Raw genomic sequence first — 7,339 nt, forward strand, 5'->3', positions numbered from 1 at the left:
GTCTGTAAATGGATTTATCTACCATATTTGTTTGTTTGTTTGTGTGGGAGTGGTGTCTCCAGCAGAGGGCGCTATGCATTCTCCCTCCCTGTGGGGTCTGTTATAGAGAATAGAATTCTAAACTATAAATACCTGTTTTCTCTTCCCTGTGTTTTCTTCCTCTTCTCCCTGTTCTTTCTTCATTCCTCATTTTCCTTCAGGTCGAAGCTACAAAAGGAGACGTCGTCGTTCTGTCTCCTTCCTTCTGACAGATGGTCCTTCAAAGGGGTAAGAAGACCATGGTCATCACAGAACACACTGGGATGATCAGTACCATCAGTACCATCATCAGGCACAAACACTGATAACCTTCAAAAATACTGATTTGACACGGCAAGATTTTCAGTCTTTTTACCCTGATGAGTTTATATTGTAAATATAAAATATAAATATTTCAATTAAATAAAGGACATTAGTTCATATTGTCTTTTAGAGAATGTCTTGTGAAACTTCTGTGAAAATAGAATTTTGTCTTATTTACTCAGTCTATCACCTCTTTTAAGTCTCTGATTTTCTGTTGTAAGTTACATACATGTCCTGTGAAATTAAATATAATCATGAATGGGTGAGTTTATAACATCTGGACATCACAAAGTCAAATGTGAAATGTACTTGTAAAAGATGCAACAAGACAAAATGGTGTAAAAGACGTAAGAATGTAAAAATGACATAAAAAGATGGAAGAGAAAACTATTTTAACCCATAAAGACCCAAACATACACCTTTAACCTAAATCATCTACTGATGGAACTGTTTAATACCTGCTGATCCACTAATCCTGTTAATACATGTAAATAAGTGGTGTAAAATACAGTAATTCATCTTATTCAGTCATTCTTCAAATTCGCCATTGACATAACATGCTGCTTGATGTTGATACTTATACAGACTAATGCCCCCCATTTCGGTCTCAGCACAATACCAGATTGTCATTGAAACAAAAAATACACAGGATAATATTATAATAATATGGATGAATCACTTAAGAAAGGTTAAATATAGACAAAAAATTATTTGGGAACTGCAAAAAAGTAGCTCTGGGTTTTTATGGGTTAAAAAACAGAATAAAATGTAACAAGGCATAACAGGTCCAAAAGGACAGAAGAACCAGTGTCCAGGCCTGTGGCTGTTCCTGTAAATGAACACTGGTTTGTTTAGAATACAATACAATACAATACAATACAATACAATACAATCTATATCATAATACTGGAAGGTCTTAGAGTGTGTGTGTGTGTGTGTGTGTGTGTGTGTGTGTGTGTGTGTGTGTGTGGTGTGTGTGTGTGTGTGTGTGTGTGTGCGTGCGTGCGTACGTGCGTGTGTGTATTGGCACAATTCTGACAAACTGAGATGTTTTTACTTGGCCAATTTGGTACCTACAGTTGAAGAATAGTCCTGTTGCCACATTAAATATCTTGGCAAGTTGATAGAACCAATTTTTGGAGATATTAGTCATTCTGGAGTACAATTGCCTTGCAATCACACAACTCGGTTGACTGGAAGCGCAGTACCACGCTGCATGATGGGAAATGAAGTTCAAAACAGGAACAACGCATTTACTAGCTTCAGTCCCTACATATCGGTATTAACAGGTTCCCCACGGATATCTCGGCAAGTTGATATGACCAATATTTTCGTAGATATTAGTAATTTTGGAATACAATTGGCTTACAATCACAGAAACGCAGTACCACGCTGCATGATGGGAAATTAAGTTAAAAACAGGAATGCTGCATTTACTCCCAGTCCCGATATATCGGTTTAACATTGGTGCCTGCAGCCATACGATCTGTGCGTACTGAGTGTGTACTGACTGACATTTGAGAGAGAGAGAGAGACTGACATATAGAAAGAGATAGGTAAGGTACGTCCAGGTACTTATGGAGAACTCCCACCAAACCCCCCCCCCCCCCCCCCCCCCCCCCCCCCCCCCCCCCCCCCCCCCCCCCCCCCCCACCCCGGTATTACAAATTGCCCCCCATCTACGGACTAGTATTCACTCCCTACCTGTCCGTGCACTCCCTGTGTACCTCACAATTTCACTCTGCAAGTGCACCTGGGTATCAACACTGTATTAATGTCGTTTACATTTTAAAGAATGATTTACTAAATAATTTTTATGTCACTACTTCTAAAATATAGACTAACATCTTTTCCCAAAAGTCTGCTCTCCCCAGCATAAAAACCACCACATCTAGAACCTGTGGTTCCCATGGGGTCACATACTAGTAGAATGGAATAGCCTTTATTGTCATTATGCTGCTCCAGTCAGTGCAACAATATTCATAAAACACCAGTACGACAGAAATAAGAATGGAGCGTATATAAAATTACAAAAACTAAAAATAGATAACAAAAGAGAATATAAATTTACAGTTTTACAAAGTAACATAAGAATAGACCAAAGTAGAATAAAAAATAAAAATGGACAAAACAGGAGTTGACACAGATTTACTGTATTAACATTCTATGACAGTATATATGTCTAATGTTATCTACATAGTATGTATATCTGGACAAAGTCTATATTTAAATTTAATTTTAATTATATTTAAATAGTGCATTTATTTTTTGTTCAATATTGAATCAATATTGCATGTATTGCAGGACAAAAGATTATTGCACGACATATTGCACATAATTCACATTTGTAGGATTATTGCACATTATAGGAAGTGACTTTGAGCTGTATGTGTGTATTAGTTTTGTGTGTATGTGTGTATTAGTTTCGTGTGTGTTAGTTGGTGACAGTGTGTGTTGTCAAGCTGACGTGTTAAAAATGAAAGTCTTTCAAACAGCATCTGATGTTGGGACAGTGGACGAATCAAGTCTGGTCTGTTTTTAACTGAGGGTCTTGAGCTGAAAACATGAGGTACCCACTGGTCTGTTGTGTATTTACTACACACACACACACACACACACACACACACACGTACAGTGTGTTGTGCAGTTCTTATTTTTAAGGTCTATGTAAACTGTCTGTACTGCTGGTGTCTCGGTGTCTCCCGTATATCCTAATTATAGACACGGCCTGTTTCCCCCGACGACCGTCACTTCCGTTTGTCCAATGGGAGCACACTCACACACACAAAATGAGCAGGGTTCCTGTTCCTGAGGGTCTGCAGATCCATCATAGAGGAGTTTAAACTGAGGAGCAGAAGGGGGTTGAAGACAGGAGGGGGGTTGAAAAGTCAGTCCGAGGAGGAGAAGAAGGAGAAGAAATTCAAGGAGAAGAAGAAGGAGAGGACAGCAATGTGAGTGAAGGAGGTGTATGAGGAGGACCGAGACTTTCGACTGAACAGGTGATCTGGGGAAGAGGAGGAGAAGGAGGAGCAGATGTTTAAGGAGGTCATTAACACGATCTGATCCTCATGATGGGCTGCTGTCTGTTTGTTTACTATCGGGGTAAGTCCCACAATGCATTTCAGTGACAGACGCAACCTGATTGGGTTTACATTAGCATGTTACTCAGCACTAGAGAAAAAAAAAAACAAATGGTAGTTAAGAACGTGGAAATGTAGTCAAATCTAGACATTATTAAAAAGGTCAAATTCATGAGAATTTGTGAAAGAATATGAGATTAAAACAAGACATTTTTAGATAAAAACTGAAGTTCTGTAGATAAAGAATGGGAAATAGTTTCTTTTTTTAAATAACATTTTTGACGAATATTTGAAATTACAGATGTAAGTGGAAATTAGGGAGAAGGAAGAGATGAAAACTCAGACTTATTTGATAAAAAGTTGAATTTCTAAAGAATAAAATGTAATTATGCGATAAGAATGTATCTAAGATAAACCAAACAAAAAAAATCCACATTTATAAAGGTCGAAACTATGGAAGTTGGAAGTGGAAATTAGAGGTTAAAAAATAGACATTATGATATTAAAAAAAAAAATCAAATTCTGGAAATGATCACATTTCTAATGTATGGCTTTTTTAGGCCCATATGTCAGTTCAAATTGAAGTAATGGACTGAAAAGGCAATTTTTTAACTAAACTGTATTTGATCATAAAGTTACGATTCCTCTGGACATTTTTCAGATGAACTACATTTGTGTGAATAAAAGCACAAACCTGGGTTGGTCATCTAACCTCAGACATGCTCATTCTCTACATCCTTTTATTCCTGATAGTTTTATTTTTAAGTAACTTTAGAAAATATTTGATCTGCTGCTGGAGTCACATGGATCAGGGTTTACATACTGGACCGTGATTGGTCCAGACTGGCTGTGATGTCACAGATCCCTGATTGTGCAGAGACATCAGTATCACATTTATCAAATGAAATGTGTCTGAAGTTGTCAAAATGACCACAATCTGAACTAATACGATGGACCAGACTCCTTAGGCTCCACCTTCCCTCTGGTTTCCATAGTGATAGTGAGTTAAAGGTAAAGTCTGCCAGGTTATATAATGTCCGGCCAACAACAAAGTCTGAAACTGAACTGAACAATACCAGACTTCCTGCTATTGTTATACTTAAAGCCTCCTCCTCCTCTCCTTTCTTTGTCTCCTCCTACTTCTCTCTTTACTCCCCTTGGCTCTCTGACTTTTCCTTTCCTCATCCAGTTTCTTCCCATCTTTCCCTTTCCTTCCTTTCCTTTCCTTTCCTTTCCTTTCCTCTCCTTTCCTTTCCTCTCCTCCACTTTCCTTTCCTTTCCTTTCCTTTCCTTTCCTTTCCTTCTTTTCCTTTCCTTTCCTCTCCTTCCTACCCTTTTTTTCCTATCCTTTCCTTTCTTATCCTTTCCTTTCCTTTCTCATCCTTTCCTTTCCTTTCTTATCCTTTCCTTTCCTATACCCCCTCCCACCAAGAGGAGGAGGTGTACTGTCAGTCTTTGTCAGGTGAAAAGGATCCACTCCCAATTAATTTACATCGTGACATTTGACATGAATGGAATGATGTGTATTTATTGATTTTTTTTATATTTGCATGTAAAATATGAGGTCCTACAGAAATAGTGAAAAAAATCAAAGGCAGAAAATTTGACAATGCATTTGCTGATACTTACACAGTCAATAGGGAAGTAACATAAAAGGGGTAAAGTCATGGAGATGAAGAGAATCAGTCTGTCCTACTGATTTATGATTCCACTGATCTGCTATATTCAGTCTATAAAGTTATTGATCTGTTAGTTAAAAGAACAGTGAGGGAAGAACAGACAAACAGACTGGAGGGGTCTGAAGAGGATGCAATCAATCATCCAACACATCACATCTGTTATACGTCATGGATGCTGAACAGTCTTTAAGCATACACGAGCACCATACTCACAACTCCTCCCTCATCCAGATGCATTATGGGAATGAAGACTTTCTTCAAGATGGACAAGAGAACCAGGACTAGATGGACAGAGGAGATGGGAGAGAGGAGATGAGGAGGCACAAATAGACAAATGAGAAGAGCCCATGTTTCCTCTCCTTGTTTCCATGTTGTTGCATGTGATATAGAAGAGGACAGAATCCAACTGCACAGGCCACGATTTGTGTTTATTTAACGTATATGCTTACAACTCTGGTGCTGACCACGAAAACTGTTAAGAAACGAATGAATGATCAGCTGAAAGAATTTGACAGTAGGTTAGTTATTGTGTTATTGTGCTGGCAGGAGACTGAAACAGTTCCTTACACAGTGTCGGCTGTGAAATTATTATTTGTTGGCGCAGTACTATAACCACATATCACCACTAGGGTACGCCAAAACACATGCACCAGTATTTTAAAATATTAAAAATTAATTTAAAAATGCACAGTATGTGTTTTTAATGATGTATTTTTATATGTAAATTTCACCGTCTGTCCTTCAAACGTGTACATTTATCAATGACTCTGTTGTTAAAGTCAGATATGTCCCTGGTAAGTGTCTTTTCCACTGATCGTATGGACAATGTTTAGACCGGGGTGGAGGTAGGACAGGTAAATCACATGGAGAAAACATACAAGTTAACCTATGGGATAAATTGTGTTATTACTGCTTCTGCCTGGATTCAAACCCCTGTTTATGGCATCATAGTCATTACTACGCCAAATTATTAGAAATTCTATTCTCTACCCATTTCCTACCTCATTTGTCACATGTGTATATATAGATTTTGAGTAATTGACATCTAAAGTGACCAGGGCTCAAGCGTCTAATTTACTAATTCAGAAAATGGCTTCTATGTTGAAAACTAAGACGGATATGACTAATTTTGTATTATTGACTTAGAGGAGATGAATATGGTCTTTCATTTGGTACCAATTTGTTGACCTTTGATGATTGAAAGGTCAAACTCAAAGTCATGATTTTCAAAATACCCAATTTTTTGACAATAACTCCCTCAGTTTTGCAGAAAAACGACTAGTATCAGGTTGTAAAGCATAAAATTATAGGCCAAAGTTTCTTTCAAGGCCTCCGGTAAATGCACTGCCTATGGCAGTTTCATTTAAATATTCATGTTTTTATAAAATTATTTGATGTGATTCCTATCATCTTCTTCGTGTGAGACAGGTGGGCGGTGCCCTAGCAATCTCTACTAATTAGCCTCCACTGTCCTTTCATCCTTCAGACAGGAACACACAAGAACCTCATCCTCAGTCAGCCTTCCTTCTGTCCAGTGTTACAGTGTGATATCACAGATGTGAGAAGAGCAAAACATTATACATAGGTGTGAAAGTCAGTGAAGGCAGTGTACAAGCAGCCAGATTAGACAAAACTCTATATCAGGGCTGTTCATTACTGGTCCAAATAACATCAGAATTCTTTAGAAAAAAATTGTCTTATATGAAAGTTGGTCCAAGTGTGAAGCTTCTGCTGGGAGAGTGGACAGATAAAGAAATGCCTTCTTTACAGCTGGACTTCAGTGGAGCAAGGAGGATAAAGAGTTAGGAGTTTTTCCAATCAGTCCTCATTGCATGGAAGTCTGTTTTAAAATCAAAGAGAGAATGCTCTCAGTGCTTTGGTTTTGTTGGAGATTAACTCTATTTCACAACTCATTCATCCAAAGCAAACTACTGAACTCAGACTATGGGTGTTAGACCCTGCCTGCAGCTGGTATTAAAGCTGGTACATCTGAGGTCTGAGGGGACAGTGGAAGACAGCAGCAGCACTGAGACAGGAAACTAAGATCTGTTCCTTCATATACTGAAAAAGGTTGTTGAGAGAAATCATGGATGGACTCCCTGGTCTCTTTAGGGAGGCATTAGGGAGGCGGTCTGAAGAAGGACAGTTACTGAGGACAGTGAGTTTCCCACCATTGTCCATCTGTGCTGACAGAAGAGAAGAGGAATAAAATGAAGGGAACAGAGTTTGTGGATGTGA

This window comes from Sphaeramia orbicularis, chromosome 5 (assembly GCF_902148855.1).
Source record: "Sphaeramia orbicularis chromosome 5, fSphaOr1.1, whole genome shotgun sequence".
NCBI classification, from domain to species: Eukaryota; Metazoa; Chordata; class Actinopteri; order Kurtiformes; family Apogonidae; genus Sphaeramia; species Sphaeramia orbicularis.